The sequence below is a fragment of the Chiloscyllium plagiosum genome, unplaced genomic scaffold (genome assembly GCF_037043375.1).
Source record: "Chiloscyllium plagiosum isolate Xiang-an unplaced genomic scaffold, Cpla_swu_hap1 HiC_scaffold_34, whole genome shotgun sequence".
NCBI classification, from domain to species: domain Eukaryota; kingdom Metazoa; phylum Chordata; class Chondrichthyes; order Orectolobiformes; family Hemiscylliidae; genus Chiloscyllium; species Chiloscyllium plagiosum.
In genome coordinates, this window is record NW_028270172.1 from 44,607,675 (window position 1) to 44,627,638 (window position 19,964).

At 42.9% G+C, this 19,964-nt stretch overlaps 1 protein-coding gene across 2 annotated transcripts in view; it reads left to right on the forward strand.

Annotated features, from left to right (window-relative positions):
* The window catches only part of ripor2 (RHO family interacting cell polarization regulator 2), a 256,355-nt gene that overhangs the window by 42,616 nt on the left and 193,775 nt on the right, over window positions 1–19,964 (forward strand). Inside the window, exon 1 of one of the 2 annotated variants that reach the window (XM_043719084.2) lies at window positions 9,279–9,433. The exons of the other annotated variant lie outside the window; for it this stretch is intronic. The gene's annotated coding sequence lies outside the window, so the exon portion shown is untranslated. Of the gene's footprint in view, window positions 1–9,278; window positions 9,434–19,964 lie in introns of those variants that run through there. 2 annotated transcript variants of the gene reach the window in all.

The window sequence follows — 19,964 nt, forward strand, 5'->3', positions numbered from 1 at the left end:
TTGCTAATATTTGCTTAGCAGAACCTATTCTTTAGAAGTAGCTATGTATTGGTACATACATGTATCACAATAAGTGGATCCTTTGCCACCCATTCTTGGTCTCCCTGCAAGTTGATGACCTTAATGCTGATACTGGGCAGGCAACACAGTATTTTGAGACCCAATATGTGGCTGAATATAGCCCCCATCAGCTATAGTATTCAAAGTTTGTGAGAAGATTTGTAGCTTGGGTGCTCGTTGCTGTGGTGGACGTGATATATATGGACTTCAGTATGGCATTCAACGAGGTTTCCCATGGGAGACTGTTAGCAAGGTTAGATCTCATGGAATACAGGGAGAACTAGCCATTTGGATACAGAACTGTCTCAAAGGTAGAAGACAGAGGGTGGTGGTGGAGGGTTGTTTTTCAGACTGGAGGCCTGTGACCAGTGGTGTGCCACAAGGATTGGTGCTGGGTCCTATACTTTTTGTCATTTACATAAATGATTTGGATGCGACCATAAGAGGTACAATTAGTACGTTTGCAGATGACACGAAAATTGGAGGTGTAGTGGACAGCGAAGAGGGTTACCTCAGATTACAACAGAATCTGGACGAGATGGGCCAATGGGCTGAGAAGTGGCAGATGGAGTTTAATTCAGATAAATGCGAGGTGCTGCATTTTGGGAAAGCAAATCTTAGCAGGACTTATACACTTAATGGTAAGGTCCTAGGGAGTGTTGCTGAACAAAGAGACCTTGGAGTGCAGGTTCATAGCTCCTTGAAAGTGGAGTAGCAGATAGCTAGGATACTGAAGAAAGTGTTTGGTATGCTTTCCTTTATTGGTCAGACTATTGAGTACAGGAGTTAGGAGGTCATGTTGCGGCTGTACAGGACATTGGTTAGGCCACTGTTGGAATATTGCATGCAATTCTGGTCTCCTTCCTATCAGAAAGATGTTGTGAAACTTGAAAGGGTTCAGAAAAGATTTACAAGGATGTTGCCAGGGTTGGAGGATCTGAGCTACAGGGAGAGGCTGAACAGGCTGGGGCTGTTTTTCCTGGAGCATCGGAGGCTGAGGGGTGACCTTATAGAGGTTTACAAAATTATGAGGGGCATGGATAGGATAAATAGACAAAGTCTTTTCCCTGGGGTGGGGGAGTCCAGAACTAGAGGGCATAGGTTTAGGGTGAGAGGGGAAAGATATAAAAGAGACCTAAGGGACAACTTTTTCACACAGAGGGTGGTACGTGTATGGAATGAGCTGCCAGAGGATGTGGTGGAGGCTGGTACAATTTGCAACATTTTAAGAGGCACTTGGATGGATATATGAATAGGAAGGGTTTGGAGGGATATGGGCCGGGTGCTGGCAGGTGGGACTAGATTGGGTTGGGATATCTGGTTGGCATGGACAGATTGGACTGAAGGGTCTGTTTCTGTGCTGTACATCTCTGTGACTCTATAACTACATGGAGAGGTTGAATAGGCTGGGGCTTGTTCCAGTGGAGCCTCAGATGGCGGCAAAATAGACTACAGACGGGAGGTGGAAGACCTGCAAAAATGGTGTACTGAGAACAACCTAGCTCTCAATGCCGGCAAAACCAAGGAACGCATTATTGACTTTCAGCGGGATGTTACTCATACCCCCCCTACACATTAACAGCACAGAGGTGGAACGAGTGGAGAGTGTCAAGCCTCTGGGACTGGTCATCCACAACAAGCTTTCTTGGACTCTTCATGTGGACACACTGGTTACAAAGGCCCAACAATGTCTCCTCTTCCTCAGGCAGCTGAGGAAATTTGGCGTGACAGCGAATACCCTTGCCAACTTTTATAGGTGCACCATCGAGAGCATTCTGTCTGGATGTATCACTACCTGGTATGGCAACTGAGATGGCTGCAGAGAGTGGTGAACTCGGCCCAGACAATCACAAAGGCCAACCTCCCATCTATAGAATCCATCTACCAGGCCCGCTGTCAAGGAAAGGCTGCCAGCATTCTCAAAGATCCATCCCACCCTGGCAATGTTTTTCTAGAACCTCTACCATTGGGGGCAAAGGTACAGAAACCTGACCACACACACACCAGCCGGTATAGCAACAGTTTCTACCCTACTGTTGCATGAATACTGAATAAACTCACAAACCTTTAACATTTGCCTGTACCTGTGTTTTTGTTTTTGCCACTGTTTACCTATTATTTACTGATCTATTCTACTTAACTCTGTGATCTGCCTGTATTGCTCACAAGACGAAGCTTTTCACTGTGCCTCGGTACATGTGACAATAAAATCAATTCAATTCGGACCTGTTCCTGTGCTGTACTATACTATATTCTATATATTGTGAGGAAATGTGAGGCTAGTCAATTTGGTCATCACAGTAGAAAAGCAAAATGTTTTTTAAATAGTGTAAAACTTGTAAATTTTGATGTTTGGAGAAAATTGGGTATATTTGTACAAGCAATGCGGAAAGTTAACAAGCAATTAGGAAAAGTGATGGAATGGTGGTCTTGATTGAAAGAGGATTTCCCATTTTTCACCAAGACCTCAAGTGCAGTGTCTGAAAATGTTAGTGCACGCTCTTTGATGTAGTCAGCCATTGTTGGATCTTGCATGGCAGGCTGTTGAAAACACAGCAACATACTCTTTACAAGGTGGCAGCTGCCTTGAACTGTGAGTAGACACTTGTGATTGAAGGCCGTGTGCTGTTGGTGCCAATTTAATAACAGTGTGGATAGTGCTGGTTGAATGCAGCAATCAGGAAAATGAACAAATTTGATGTTGTGGCAACTATAATCAGTGGTCAGAGATTAATTTCACATTGCAATCCCTGTGCCCATATTCAGGAGCTATCCAATTAAATCCTTGCACAACTCTCATGAGTTCAACTGTGCTATTTGGGATTATTTTGAAATTTCAGTCAAATTGTTTACTAGCATTATAATTTAACTGGCAATCAGTTCCTGATTTAGCTTTTACTGATTTAGAGAGTAAAATACAAATCAATATAGTGAGCTAGCTGTGCACTGTTTGCTGCAGTCACCTCTTAAACAGATCTCTGTAGCATAAGTAACAGTTCCTTTTTCGTGTTGTTCTCTTTATTTATAATTAGACCATTGGCTTATCTGTCTTCCTTAAACACTGATGATTTGATTGGTAACTTTTTAATTGTATTGTGTTGTGGAATTTGTTTATTTTTATCATTAGACCTCCACAATGCTTCAGTTAGCCAACAGGAGTCTTGTTGATAAATGGCATTTTCTTTCCCATAAACTAAATAATTTGGACTCTTGTAATCTTTTGACATTCTGAGGATATTTCAAAGCATCTCACAGTCATTTAATTGCTCTTGAAGTAGATTCATGTTTTTTTACAGGAAACAAAATAGCTTACATTTATTATGTATGAGCATGATTACTAGCAGATCTTTGGAACTCTAAACATACCATGCATGAATTAATTGACCTGTCTTCTGTTATATAATAACACACAGATTTGCAGAAGCATTACAATTTTGATTCCATTGTTAAAACAATTTGGCACCAGCTAAGCACAATGGACAAATTCTATTGTATATATCATGAATTAATAACAATACGTCACAGCTACTCAATGATTGGAGTCATTGCTAAGCTACAATTTTAATGCCCTTGTCATGTTCTAGAGACTAGTGTGCACTGGTGCATAAATGTGTGGCTGAAAAGGAATTACATGGTACTCAAAGTGAGTTATTACAGATAGAGACGGTGATGCCTCAGTTCCACGAAAATTGCTGACATGATCTTGGGTTACATGACTTACAATTGACATCCTAAAGCTTATTATATTTCCATGATTTTTTAAAATGTATATTGTTCTTAATATTTTTGGGTGGTAACAGTCACTTATGAAACCTAGATATGATGTCACTGAAATTCAGGTCAAGTGTCTCAAGGAATGCCTCATATTTATATGCATGACTTGTGATTTATCTTATAAAATCGCTCTAATTTGAAACAAACTCTTCAATAGAAAGCCACAATAAGATCTCAGTTTGTGTTAATTTAAAGATGAGCAATAAGTGTGGGCCTGGTCAGGAACATCCAGCATTCATGAATGAATGAAAAAATTGTGAAACTTTTGAAAAAGGTGTTTTTTTTTTGCAAGAATTACAAGCTAATTTCAAGATATGTGCATCTCATTTTGTTAAGAGAAGTGAAGTATCATTTAACGCACACAGACGTGGGAGGAAGAGAACCAACTGATATTCTTGTCTAATTTGTAAGGCTTGACAGATCATGTCACAGCTGTGCCTGCTAATTGTGTGGCAGTCATATGCTGAAGGGGATGTGACAGTCCTAGTCCAACACTGTAGGGATCGAGTGTTGTCTTTACAGTTAGTAGGCAGCCCTGCAATTTGAGGCTTCACAGAGACCATACAAAACTACAGCTCAGGTTCGATCAGACTGGATATCAAGGGATTGCATTTTAAATTCAAAAATATAAAAATTCAATATTTCCCACATGGAATATTTAATATCTTTCCTAACTTACAGATTCAATTTTCAGTGAAATTATATATCCTTAAACCTGATAAAGCTCTGGTTTTGATTTTATTTCTTACTAGAACAGACAATTGCTCAGCTCATGAAACCAGAAAATACTCATCATCCTTCCACTTGCCCAATTAATCCTTACTAGAAAAAACTTAATTCACAAGCTCCAACCTTTGTCCTGAAAAGGTTTACAGTTTAAGGTGAGTGGGGAGAGAATTAAAAGGAACCTAGGGGGCAATTATTTCACACAGAGGGTGGTGCGTGTATGGAATGAGCTGCCAGAGGAAGTGGTGGAGGCTGGTAAAATTACAACATTTAAAAGGTGTCTGGATGGGTATATGACTTACAAGGGTTTAGAAGGATATGGCCAAATGCTGGCAAATGGGACGAGAATAATTCAGGATATCTGGTCGTCGTGGACGAGTTGGACCGAAGGGTCTGTTTCCGAGCTGTGCAACTCAATGATTCTATCTCTATGACTCTATGGCAGACATATTGGCCCCATATTTGAATGTGTTCGAATAGCTGGATGAATAAAATCCAGGTGGGAAAAAGTCGACATCTGCAAGGGATCTCAAATTTGTTATTACTCCAATTGAAATGATCTGACATCCTTACACCCAAATGATCAATTCTTCCAAGATGCAGACCAGAAACAATAACCTCTACGTGGCAAGGTGTATTGCTGCTATAGACAACAAAATACATGCGTATTTATTAGGCTTTGTTAAGCTATGGAGATTTCCCGAAATTATTCACAAACCAACGTGAGGAAATGGATGTTAGGGCAACATTTTCCACCAGCGCTTCAACCTCTGGGTCAAATGGGAATCAGAATCCCAATCTATGGGTGGAGTCTTGGGAAGATCTGGGGAGCAGGAAATAAGGTGAATGCGGCACTTAGTTATGCATTATTGTCAAAAGTCAGATTCCTGATGGTGGGATGAAACTGTGGGATTAAGTAGGCAATGGACTGAGGAGGCTTCAAACTGCCTTTTGGCAAGTGTCTGGACTCTCTTTAATACAGCAAATACATTCAGCAGTTCAAGTAGGTAACTCACAAGGTGACCGCTTTATCAAGGAGTAATGATGGATGGGCAACAAATGATACCCACATCCCACGAGTGAATCAAGTAAGTACATTTGAATCTCAGACATGCTCATCAAAAGGCAACCATGTCAGATTAAATGTACCCTCCATATTAGGGATTCAGCAAATGAGAAACATGTGCCTTCAGCTTCAGGACAGCTTAAACATGCAGTGCAATGGACATGGTGATCTTCCTTAGGATCATCGAATCCTGACAGTGGGGAGGGTGGTCATTTGGCTCATTGAGTCTCTATCGAGTCACCCAGACCCACACCATCCCCATAACACTGCATTTCCTGTTGGGTTGGGTTTCTCTGCGCTGAGGGGGACTTGAAGCTGAATAAAGGTGACGGAGGTGATTCAAAGGTCACCAAAGCTAGGGCAAGGAGAATAGAGCATGTGTCAAGAATGATGGAGGAAATAAAAGCGATGGTGTAGAGTGATGTGTGAATTACTACGGACATGGCCACATCAACAAGAAGAATTCTGAAATGGCCAGGAGGGGAACCCCTAAGAGCCATTCTTAATCTGCACTTGGATATTTGCCCTGTTTCATATGGATGGCATCATCACCAGGGATGAAAGTGGCAGATGGCAGGTACAGAGGAGGTAACAAGGGTTGCAGTACTCCAAACCTTCTTTTGGACAGCTAGAATGAAGCTAGATTAGAGTGGTGCTAGAAAAGCACAGCCAGTCAGGCAGCATCCGAGGAGCAGGAAAATCGACATTTCAGGCAAAAGCCCTTCATCAGGAATAGAGGCAGGGTGCCTGCAGGGTGGAGAGGTAAATAAGAGGGGGGTGGGGGTGGGGAGAAAGTAGCATAGAGTACAATAGGTGAATGGGGGTGGGGATGGAGGTGATAGGTTAGAGAGGAGGGTGGAGTGGATAGGTGGAAAGGAAGATAGGCAGGTAGGACAGGTCATGAGGGCGGTGCTGAGCTGGAAGATTGGAGCTGGGGTGAGGTGGGGGAAGGGGAAATGAGGAAACTGGTGAAATCCACATTGATGCCGTGGGGTTGAAGTGTTCCGAGGCGGAAGATGAGGCATTCTTCCTCCAGGCGTTGGGTGGTGAGGGAGCGGCGGTGAAGGAGGCCCAGGACCTCCATGTCCTCGGCAGAGTGGAAGGGGGAGGTGAAATGTTGGGCCACAGGGCGGTGGGGTTGATTGGTGCGGGTGTCCTGGAGATGTTCCTTAAAGCGCTCTGCTAGGAGACGTCCAGTCTCTCCAATGTAGAGGAGACCGCATTGGGAGCAACGGATACAATAAATGATATTGTGGATTTGCAGGTAAAACTTTGATGGATGTGGAAGGCTCCTTTAGGGCCTTGGATGGAGGTGAGGGAGGAGGTGTGGGCACAGGTTTTGCAATTCCTATGGTGGCAGGGGAGGGTGCCAGGACAGGAGGGTGGGTTATTGGAGGGCATGGACCTGACTAGGTAGTCACGGAGGGAACAGTTTTTGCGGAAAGCGGAAATGGGTGGGGAGGGAAATATATCTCTAGTGGTGGGGTCCTTTGGAGGTGACGGCAATGTCTTTGGATGATGTGGTTTGTGCGAAGGTTGTAGGGTGGAAGATGAGCACCAGGGTGGTTCTTTCCTTGTTACGGTTGGAGGGGTGGGGTTTGAGGGCGGAGGGGCAGGATGTGGACGAGATGCATTGGAGGGCATCTTTAATCATATGGGAAGGGAAATTGCGGTCTCTAAAGAAGTCGGCCATCTGGTGTGTCCAGGACCTGGCTTCAATTCCAGCCTTGGATGACACTCCGCATAGAGTTTGCACATTCTCCCTGGGTCAGTGTGGGTTTCCACCAGGTGCTCTGGTTTCCTCCCACAGTGATTTGCAGGTTAGGTGGATTAGCTGTGGTAAATGGCATTATGGGGATAGGATGGGGGTCTGGGTGGAATGTTCTTCAGAGGGTTGGTGCAGACTTGATAGGCAAATGGTCTCCTTCTGCACTGTAGGGATTCTGTGAATGTCTCTTTATGCCTTTTACATATGATGCCCAGTCTTTTAACTCTGTGAGGTAATGGTGGGGATGTGGACTTTCTGTGACTTCCTCAGCTCTTCATGCATAAATACCTAATTGGCTGGTGGACACATGACTACAAGTGCCCATTCTCTCTACAAGTGGAAGATTTGGACCATGTAGGAAACAATCACTCAGTGGTGTTCACAGGGTCGGCTCACTGTCCAATAAGGGCAAGGAGTGAGTTCTTGAAGCTGCAGGGATGATAGGAGGCCTTTGGGGGTGCATGTCTAGCCACACGTACCCACTCCCCAATCCTGCCTTGATGAAAATCATCTGGTGATGAAGAAGACATTTCCCTGCTTGCCTCCAACTGTGTGCCCATTGGGTATCTGAAAGATCCCAAATCAGAAAAAGAGAGACCAACGACTTGGTGAAAGAGATGGAGTTAGATTAGTCTTTGACAGAGTATTGATGAAAAATAATTTATACCTTTTACTGATTTTCTTTTCTGTTGAGTTCAATGATAAACAAAATCAAGTTGAATGTGAAACATGTTGGAACACATTGTCACTTGTTTTGCATTACCAGCAAAGATTCATTTAACATCCTCTCCACAGCCCACTCCACAACCCCCACACTTCAACCAAAATGGGAGAGAGCGGAAGAGAGATGAGAGGTGTTGGGAGTGGGTGGCACAAGATGTCAGATTCAGATGGTTCATAATGTATGCCTGGATTTCAAATGTACTGCATTTAAAAACAAAATTAAGTATCAGGCTCTTGTTTATATCTAACCTTTGCAAAAATACTCCACTGGAGTAATTAACCTACAGCTACTTACTGACTCTGTTAGCCTTCTTATCTTTATTTGGCCAATCAAAGTTCTCTATCAGCACCTTTTTTCGGGGCACTGCAGTGGTTGTAGCTTATTTGTAAACAGAATATTGATATATAAGTACAGTGCTTTGTGATTCAAAGATAATTGGGCAGGGGAAATAGTAAAATAGATTCAAACATTTAGGATTTCTCTGCAATTTTAATAAGGCCTGAAATGTTTAAGAAGTTACTTATTAGACTTTTTAGACTTAAAATGTCATTAAGTATTAATGACAAGCAATTTAGCAACAATATTACTGAGTTCTGATCTCTTAAAATGGAAATTATGTTGAATAGAAAGTTTACCTCACCAGCAAAGCCATGAAATATGTTGCAGTGCAAAGAAAAAGGCAGATTAAAATTTGAATATGAAAGATGTTGTGCTGTTTGTCTGATGTCAGTCTGCCTTCTTTCCACTTGGAACGTCTTGCTGATTTTGTTCTGTGGCCGTATTTCCTGTGAGTACCAGCCCCATTCCCTTTATTTATTTTCATTTTAATTTAGACTATCTCTTGCCCTTAGTCTACATTTTAATCAGTAGCTTCATCTGATTGTTTTCACAAGGCTGTTAATGGTGTTTTGCTCAGGATTGATTTAATTTGGTAAGTTGAATTTTGTAGACAAGATGTAGAACTGTATTTCATTGACATATTACAATGAACAACAGTAGGTATATGCTTAGCTTGCACTCAGGCTGCTCCTGTCATCATGGTGATATGATGGAGTGTAATTCCCTCATCAGCATTAAATTTCTAAACACTGTACTCAAAGCAAGCCAATTAGAAGATGTTGCGTATCTGACTTGGGTGCCCTATCTGTGCTGCATTGTGTAAAAGCGTACAATTCTGACGGGAAGCTACACAGGTCTTCAGAAAAGGACAGAAAAAAAGCACAAGAGTGGAAGAGCTTCAGCACAAAGGAAATGTTGTTTTGAAGGAGCAGAGTGCAGGAACAAATTCTGACGACATGATAACATATTTATTCAGGTAGGCACTACACTGCTTTGCATCCAGATACCAAAGGGTGGAAGCATTCATTTCATATAATTTATTCTTGTGTAAATTGAAGTGAGTTATTGGCTAGAGTGGCAGAAAATTATAATATTGGGCAAACAAAATCATTGTTAGTAAGCTGAATCACAAACATTTCATCATACTGGGACTAATCAAGATGAGTCATAAAGCTCCTTTGCCTGACGACTGAAACGTAGCTGTAATTTTCTTACTTAGCACTTTAAAGTACTAATGTAACAGGATTTGTTTTGCTTTCCTCCATCAAATGATGGAGTAATATCTACTGTGGGCTTATCAACCTAACCCAGCAAGCAACGGTACTATATTATTGTACCTTTCTTCCTGCCGTATATAATCATGGAGTTGATGTAAGGGTGTTTGTAAGGGTCGAGAATGTAAGAAATACAGACCACAAAACTTCTTGAAGTTTTTCAGAACATTTATGGTGCTGATACAGACAAATTTATTTTGCTTTTCTCGATTCTAATGATGGATTGGGAGCAGTCGTGGGAGAATATAAGGTTGATCTCGCTGTTTGTGCACCTTTTCTGCAACCGTAACATTGTATTCTTTGCTCTGTTCTGTTACCCTAATCCACTTTGTTTGGCATGCTCTGCACGCAAAACAAAACTTTTCACTGCATCTAGGTAGATAGGGCAATAATAAATCCAATCAAATCAAACCAAACAAAAAGGTGACAAAATAAAACAGAATCTAGGTTAGCTTGCAGATACAAATTTTCTATTTTCTGCGTTTTGTTAGTCTTGCTTGGCAGCTATCTCAGCCTTCCCTACATGCAGTTTAATTTTTTAGAGTAACCATGCGTTTGCAATAACTGAGGACTAGGTCAGCTGGAAAACATAATTTAATTGTTAAATGAGCACCTGCACATTTGGATTCATAACTGTTTGGCCCTCTGGGATTTTTTATTTGTTATTAACTGTGTATGGCCAAGTCAGAAATCTATTAAAATTTAATTGGTTCATATATGAAGGAATGATTGTCTCACTCATCCCAATTGAAATATGTAATCTGAAGAAAACAAGCAAAATTTTTGCCTAAATGCAGCTTTGTTTAAGCCTGTTTGAATGGACTACAGATTAGACTTCTGCATTCCCACTAAAGACATCTGGGTGTCCTTGAACGTGAATCACAGATATTTAACATGCAGGTACAGCATATAATAATGAAAGAAAATAATATGTTAGCCTCTATTACAAAGAAGCTGATGTATAAGAAGGGGAGAAGTCTCACTGTAATTGCATGGGGCCTTTGAGAGACCACACCCTTATTTACAATTCTGCTCTTGTACCTAAGGAAGGACATACTAGCCTTGGAAGGAGCACAATAATTTCTAAGTTCCAGGTGAAGGGGCAATATGATGGCTCAGCAGTTAGCACTGCTGCCTCACAGCGCCAGGGACCTGGACTGGCTGGAGTTTGCGCATTCTTCCAATGTCTGCGTGAGTAGGTTGGGTGGCCAGGTTTCCTCCTACAGTCCAAAGACCTGAAGGTTAGGTGGGTGGCCATGGGAAATGCAGGGTTACAGGGATAGGATAGGGGGTGGGTCTGGGTGGGATGCTCTTCAGAGGGTCAGTGTGGACTTGATGAGCCAAATGGTCTGCTCCCATACTGTGGGATTTTATGATTTTAAAGGAGAAGTAGGTAGCATTATTTAGGAAGGGAGGAAGAAATAAACTAGAAAATTCTAGACCAGTCAACCTAACCTCAGTGATGGGGAAACTATTTGAAGCAATTCTGAGGAACAGAAATAATCTATATTTGAACAGGCAAGATTTAATCCAGAATAGCGAGCACGGTTCTGATTAAGGGGAGCTCATGTCTGACCACCTTGGTTGAATTTTTTGAAGAGCACAGTGGGTATGTAGATGAGGGCAATGCATTTGACATAACCCAATCAGATTCCAGCAAGGCTTTTGATAAGGTCCTGCATGGGAAACTGACCGTGAAGATGAGAACCCATGGGATCCAAGGAAATTTGGAAAATTGGATCCAGAATTGGCTGAGTAGCAGGAAGTAGAGGGTGATAGTTGGGTCGTGTTTTTACGACTGGTGTCTCACAGGGATCAGTGTTGGAATCCTTGCTGTTCGTGATAAATATAAATCAGTTAGATTTAAATGTTGGAGGATTGATCAGTAAGTTTGCGGATGGCATGAAAATGATCGGGGTGGTAAATAGTGATGAGGCTAGCCTTAGATTACAGGAGGATACAAACAGGCTAGACATATGGGCTGGTCAGTGGCAACTGGGACTCCAATCTGGTAAGTATGGGGTAATGCACTTGGGCAGGAGAAACAAGGGAATACCTGCTGAACAGCAGGACTTTGGGAAGGACCCCATTTCAGAGGGACCTTGATGTGCATATCCGTTGGTCCCTTATGGTTAGAGATAGGCATACAATGTGGTTAAGAAGGCATATGGGATACTTGCCTTTCTTAATCAAGGCACATACTTTAGGAGCAGGCAGGTTATGCTGGAGATGTAAAAATGTTAGTGAGGCCACAGCTAGAGGAATGAAGCTCTGGAATCCCCTTCACAGGAGGGATGCAATTGCACTGTTGGGACTCCAGGGGAATTTTATCAGGATGTTGTCTGGATAGGAGAGTTTTAGGTGTAAAGGGAGATTGGATAGACTAGAGTTGATTTTCTTGGAGCAGAGAAGACCGAGGGAGTAATGATTGAGATCCATAAAATTATTAGTGGCTTCGACAGGCTAAACAGGAAGGAATATTTTCCCTGGAGAGAGGGATCAATGACTGGGGTCATAGATTTAAGAAAAGGGGCAAGAGGTTTAGAAGGAGAGTAGGAAAAAAAATTCATCCGGAAGGTGGTTCGAATCTGCAACTTACTGTCTGTATGGGTGTTCGAGGAAGAAACCCGCAATAACATTCCAGAAGTATTTGGATGTGCACTTGCAATGAAAGGCATGCGAAACTGTGGGATTTGAATGAGATCGACCAGGTGGACCTCCCTGAGTATAAGTTGCCTGATTGCTAACCTGGGGAGTCACCTGCCAAACAGGGAGCCCTGATTGTCGGACATAAACAGGATTCCCATGGATTCTCCTCACACTAGGGACTGGCTCTGAGCTGGCTGGTCAGAACCATGTACTGTGCACATGTAAACAATTGGTGGCTTGGTGATGGGATACTAGCCTCTGTGGAGTTATTTCACAGGCTATGGGCCAAGTGTTGGAAAATGAGATTAGAATAGGCAGGTTACTGCTTTTGACTGGTGCAAAATCTTTGAGCAAAAGGGCCTTTTTTTTCTGGGCTGTGGATCTCTGACTCTGTGGATCTAAAGGTTTGCTAAACTGCAGAGATTATTCATATTGCCAACACAGTAGCTGCTTATGTGCAGACAATTAAAGTAGCTCCTGTGCATGTACAGATGTGCTACTTGACATCAGCTAACCACAGCAAGCTGCTGTAAGCACCTCTGCCACCACTAGCTGGAGATTCCTGCTCATGCACCATTACTACCACTAGCCAGGTGTCTGTGCATGTACCCTGCCATCACCCTCTAGGAGGCATTAGTTCTGCCGATGTCACTCTGTGGCCAGAAATAAGAGGGGGATAAATGGAGGATACTGGAAGTGAAGGGGCAACAGATACAGAAATTGGGCAGGCTGTGAGTGAGGAAGAGGTGAAATAGGCCTCTGCCATCAAGTCAGAAGGTGCCCTTTGAGGACCAAGGAGGCTGAGCCCAGGGGTCAGGTTGTGGCTGCGAGCCTGGAACCGAGATGAGAAGGTGGTGAGGTGAGCAGCAGGAGAGGGATAGATGTTAGGAGCAGGATTAGTCCTGGGCCGTGATCCCAGGCACCCATCTCCAGAAGGGTGCCGCACAGGGCAGTGAAACAATCACAGTAAAGGAATGGCAGTGAAGAGAAACTGTCAGGGAGGGTTAGGAAATTCCCTTGGTATGGAGCACTTAAATGTTAGCACCACATATTCTACATAAAATATCAAAACAAAGACACTGTGTTTTCTGGTCGGAGTGCCTTGTGCTGTAACGTACATTCCGGCAATGCTGCAAATTAAACTAAAATTGAAAAGTGCCCACTTCATACCAGTGATCAAATCAAAATGTTAGATATTCAGGATTCACCCTCTCCACTGAGTGGAACCACAGGGATTTTAACTCTGGTGTGTAGCAGCAGGTGTGGGGACTGATGATCTCCGGTGACTCATCACCGGAGTACACAACATCCAGCCGACAGTATTTCCTCAAACCTTCCATCCGTGCCATATTTGTGACTGGTTGTTGCTTTCGTTCACTGAAGATGACGTAGAGTACATCTTTACATGTGCACATTGCATCACTCAATGCCAGCATTAGCAGCTTATGCAGCTGTACCAAACTGATTCTTGGCGTGTGGGTTTGTCCTCTGAGGGGAGTTTGAGTACACGAAAGAATAAGAGGCAATCTCATTGAAGTATATAAAATCCTTGAAGGGATTAATAGGGTAGATGCTGCAGGGTTGTTTTCACTTGCGTGTGAATATAGAATTAGACGTCACGATCTCATAAGGAATTGACCTTTAGGATTGAGATGAGGGGAAAGTTAACTGTGAAGCTGGTGCATCTTTGGAATTTGTTAGTGCAAGAACGGATGCTAAATTGAGAGTATGCAAGGGAAAGGTCGATAGATATTTAGACACCAACAAAATTAGGGGACGCTAGGATCCTACAGGAAGATGCAATTAAAGTAGAAAGTCATCAATGTTGAATAATATAGTAGGTTTGACAGGCCTAATAGCTAACACTTACTTGTATTTCTTATTTTCTTAATAAATGTATGCAAAATCACGTCAATGCAACTATCCACTACTCCCATCGTTGTTTGTGTCTCTCCATACATTGGGTGGAACGTAATCCCGACCTCTCCCTGGAATGACTGGGAGGCTGTGATGAGTCATATAAACAGATTGGAAGGCAGTGTGAGAAGAACCTTTTGCCTCCATGTCTCTCACTGATGAAAGTAGGGCTGGAGAAGACTGAGGTTGGCCTTCTGACTCATAGGCCAATGGAAACTCTTGTAAAGTCAGTTCAGGATTACTTAAGAGTGTTGTCTTTCTTTTGCAGGTATTCTGTTGATGGTGGTGAGGAGTTGTCAGAGGGGCACGTAATGTAGGGAGATCATCAGATGTATCTTGTCAGGCTCTCTACAGACTCAACAGGAGCATTGCTGATCAGGCACTTTGTAGCTCATAGAACACTCCGTGGCAAATGTCACTCTGTCAAAAACTCCACACTGCCTTTCATACCAATGCATCCAACCTACCTGGATAGGGTCTACCTGACTGTGCAAGTTTGCCAGAGCCAATGTACCTTTCTTAATCCATGGTGTCCATTGTTGTTGCTGCTCTCGGCTTCCTGTGGGCCCAGCATTAGTTCCCATTTCTGGTGTTGCTGCTAGGATTGAAGAGTTTCCAACCATCACGTTAGCTTTGATTGTAAAACCCTAGGAGCCCTGGCAGTAAGTAGTTAACTTCCTGATAAGTATTTAATTCGGTTGAGCTCCCAGAAATGTCGGGACAGGGTTGTCACTGATTTCTGACTGAGGCAGTGCTACATCCATTAAATTAATCCATTTTTATCATTAACCTTGATCAGCATGAATTGGGAGGCTGTCATTTCCAACAATATTTAAAAGAATCCTTAACTGATCTTAAGGAAACACTGTTAAGGTTTTAATGATGGTTCTTGTGTAACATTGGGTCTTTTAGGCCCTGCACAGATCATTTCAAAGTACCAGCAGCGGACATAGAATGTTCTGAACTCTGGAGGGGCTTTGAACAAGGAAGTTTTTCTCCAGAAGTTTTTTCTGACCATTCCATTTTGGTAAGGGGAGAAGGAAGTGCAGAAGGAGAGCTTAAACATGAGCTTTCACTTCAGGAAGAAAGAAGAGCACTTTCTTATTTTAGGTTCAGCTGTGTTTCTGACCAACACCCCGAATAAGTAGAGCCAATCTTGCCCACATGTGCAATGATTGATTTTTGGCTCAACATTTGTTTATTCTGGATTATGCAAAATTCCTTGGGATGTTTCATTGTTAAATATGGTTTAAAACCTTTTGTTGTTTTGTGCAAGGGAATCCCTGAGTTTCTTGATCTCCATTGCAAAGTTGAAAAAGAACAGGAAAGAAAAGCAGGGAAGACTGATCATTACAAGTGATTATTTCAGAGTGATGTATTTGTTGTTTGCCCTAATACAATATTTCCTGCTTTGTCTTTGGTTGAGTCACCTCTGTGGTTCTGGCAGATAATCTGTGAATGGGCCGGTGAGTAGAATCTCTGACCTCAAAGATTATACAGGCAGAAAGTATGGAGCTGGTGTGAAGCTCCATACCACCCTCTGCGTGAAAAAGTTGTCCCTTTGGTCTCTTTTATATCTTTCCCCTCTCACCCTCAACCTCCACCCTCTAGTTCTGGACTCCCCGACCCCAGGGAAAAGATTTTGTCTATTTATCCTAGCCATGCCCCTCATAATTTTGTAAACCTCGATAAGGTCACCCCTCAGCCTCCTACGCTCCAGGGAAAACAGCCCCAGCTTGTTCAGCCTCTCCCTGTAGCTCAGATCCTCCAACCCTGGCAACATCCTTGAAAATCTTTTCAGAACCCTTTCAAGTTTCACAACATCTTTCCGATAGGAAGGAGACCAGAATTGCGCGCAATATTCCAACAGTGGCCTAACCAATGTCCTGTACAGCCGCAACATGACCTCCCAACTCCTGTTCTCAATACTCTGACCAATAAAGGAAAGCATACCAAACGCCTTCTTCACTATCCTATCTACCTGCGACTCCACTTTCAAGGAGCTATGACCCTGCACTCCAAGGTCTCTCTGTTCAGCAACACTCCCTAGGACCTTACCATTAAGTGTATAAGTCCTACTAAGATTTGTTTTCCCAAAATGCAGCACCTCGCATTTATCTGAATTAAACTCCATCTGCCACTTCTCAGCCCATTGGCCCATCTGATCAAGATCCTGTTATAATCTGAGGTAACCTTCTTCGCTGTCCACTACACCTCCAATTTTAGTGTCATCTGCAAACTTACTAACTGTACCTCTTATGCTCGCATCCAAATCATTTATGTAAATGACAAAAAGTAGAGGGTCCAGCACCGATTCTTGTGGCACTCCACTGGTCACAGGCCTCCAGTCTGAAAAACAACCCTCCACCACCACCCTCTGTCTTCTACCTTTGAGCCAGTTCTGTATCCAAATGGCTAGTTCTCCCTGTATTCCATGAGATCTAACCTTACTAATCAGTCTCCCATGGGGAACCTTGTCGAACGCCTTACTGAAATCCATATAGATCACATCTACTGCTCTGCCCTCATTAATCTTCTTTGTTACTTCATCAATAAACTTAATCAAGTTTGTGAGACATGATTTCCTATGCACAAAGCCATGTTGACTATCCCTCATCAGTCCTTGCCTTTCCAAATACATGAACATCCTGTCCCTCAGGATTGCCTCCAACAACTTGCCCACCACCGAGGTCAGGCTCACTGGTCTATAGTTCCCTGGCTTGTCCTTACCACCCTTCTTAAACAGTGCCACCACGTTTGCCAATCTCCGGTCTTCTGGAACCTCACCTGTCACTATCGATGATACAAATATTTCAGCAAGAGGCCCAGCAATCGCTTCTCTAGCTTCCCACAGAGTTCTTGGGTACACCTGATCAGGTCCTGGGGATTTATCCACCTTTAACCGTTTCAAGACATCTAGCACTTCCTCCTCTGTAATCTGGACATTTTGCAAGATGTCACCACCTATTTCCCTACAGTCCATATGTTCCATATCCTTTTCCACAGTAAATACTGATGCCATAGAGAGATTTAGTATCTCCCCCATTTTCTGTGGCTCCACACAAAGGCCGCCTTGCTGATCTTTGAGGGGCCCTATTCTCTCCCTAATTACTCTTTTGTCCTTAATATATTTGTAAAACCCCTTTGGATTCTCCTTAATTATATTTGTCAATGCTATCTCATGTCCCCTTTTTGCCCTCCTGATTTCCCTCTTAAGTATACTCCTACTTTCTTTATACTCTTCTAAGGATTCACTCGATCTATCCTGTCTATACCTGACATATGCTTCATTCTTTTTCTTAACCAAACCCTCAATTTCTTTGGTCATCCAGCATTCCCTATACCTACCAGCCTTTCCTTTCACCCAAACAGGAACGTACTTTCTCTGGATTCTTGTTATCTCATTTCTGAAGGCTTCCCATTTTCCAGCTGTCCCTTTACCTGCGAACATCTGCCTCCAATCAGCTTTCGAAAGTTCTTGCCTAATACTGTCAAAACTGGCCTTTCTCCAATTTAGAACTTCAACTTTTAGATCTGGTCAATCCTTTTCCATCACTATTTTAAAACGAATAGAATTATGGTCGCTGGCCTCAAAGTGCTCCCCCACTGACACCTCAGTCACCTGCCCTGCCTCTTATTTCCCAAGAGTAGGTCAAGTTTTGCACCTTCTCTAGTAGGTACATCCACATACTGAATCAGAAAATTGTCTTGTACACACTTAAGAAATTCCTCTCCATCTAAACCTTTAACACTATGGCAGTCCCAGTCTATGTTTGTTTGGAAAGTTAAAATCCTGTACCATAACTACCCTATTATTCTTACAGATAGCTGAGCTCTCCTTACAAGTTTGTTTCTCAATTTCCTTCTGTCTATTAGGGGATCTATAATTCAATCTCAAAAAGGTGATCATCCCTTTCTTATTTCTCAGTTGCACCCAAATAACTTCTCTGGATGTATTTCTGGGAATATCCTCCCTTAGCACAGCTGTAATGCTATCCCTTATCAAAAATGCCACTCCTCCTCCTCTTTTGCCTCCCTTTCTATCCTTCCTGTAGCATTTGTATCCTGGAACATTAAGCTGCTAGTCCTGTCCATCCCTGAGCCATGTTTCCGTAATTGCTATGATATCCCAGTCCCATGTTCCTAACCATGCCCTGAGTTCATCTGTCTTCCCTGTTATGCCCCTTGCATTGAAATAAATGCATATTAATTTATTAGTCCTACTTTGTCCCTACCTGCCCTGACTGTTTGACTCACTTCTGTTCTCAGCTATACCCGTCTCAGATTGATCTCTTTCCTCACTATCTCCCTGGGTCCCACCCCCCCACCTTACTAGTTTAAATCCTCCCAGGCAGTTCTAGCAAATTTCCCTGCCAGTATATTAGTCCCCTTCCAATTTAGGTGCAATCCATCCTTCTCGTACAGGTCACTTCTACCTCAAAAGAGATTCCAATGATCCAAAAATGTGAATCCTTCTCCCATACACCAGCTCCTCAGCCATGCATTCATCTGCCCTATCCTCCTGTTCCTACCCTCACTAGCTCGTAGCACTGGGAGTAATCCAGATATTACTACCCTTGAGGACCTCCTTTTTAAATTTCTACCTAACTCTCTGTAATCTCCCTTCCAATGTCGTTGGTTCCAATGTGGACAATGACCTCCTGCTGGCCCCTCTCCCCCGTGAGAACATTCTGCACCCTCTCTGAGACATCCTTGATCCTGGCACCAGGGAAACAACACACCATTCTGCTTTTTCTCTGCTGGCCACAGAAACGTCTGTCTGTACCTTGGACTAGAGAATCGCCTAATACAATTGATCTCTTGGAAGCCGACATACCCCTGGTTGCATTAGAGCCAGTCTCAATACCAGAGACTTGGCTGTTTGTGCTACGTTTCCCTGAGAATCCATCACCCCTTACATTTTCCAAAACAGCATACCTGTTTGAAATGGGTATATCCACAAAAGACTCCTGCCCTAGGTGCCTACCTCTCTTACCCTTCCTGGAGTTAACCTATCTATGTGACTGTATCTGAGACTTCCCCCCCTTCCTATAACTGCCATCCATCACATACTGTTGCTGTTGCAAATTCCTCATCGCTTCTATTTGTCTCTCCAACTGATCCACTCGATCTAATAAGATTCGCATCCAACATCATTAATGGCAGATATAATCCACAATAACCCTGAAACTCTCTTTAAACTCCCACATCTGACAAGAAGTACATATCACTGCAAAGGCCATTTTTGCTCCTTCACAATCTACAGACCCAGAAAAATAACACCGTCTACAAACACTGCCCCAGGTTAAATTAATAGCTATGGCTTATATTTTAAGTTTAATCAAGAGACTTATCTCCAAAAACATATAATCAAGAAAGAATCCACTGTACCCACTATTGCAGCCTTTCTCTTGGACAGACGATACACGAATTCAGACAGCAAAGGCGGTAACTGTGCAGGTTTTTTTTTCTCTCTCTCTCTGTCCTGCACTGTCCTCACCATGTGCTTCCTTTGTCTGTACTTCTCCCTTTTAAACTGCTGTTGAAAAGGGAGAAGAGCAGACAAAGGAAGCACATGGTGAGGACAGTGCAGGACAGAGAGAGAGAGAAAAAAAAACCTGCACAGTTACCGCCTTTGCTGTCTGAATTCGTGTATCGCTGGACATC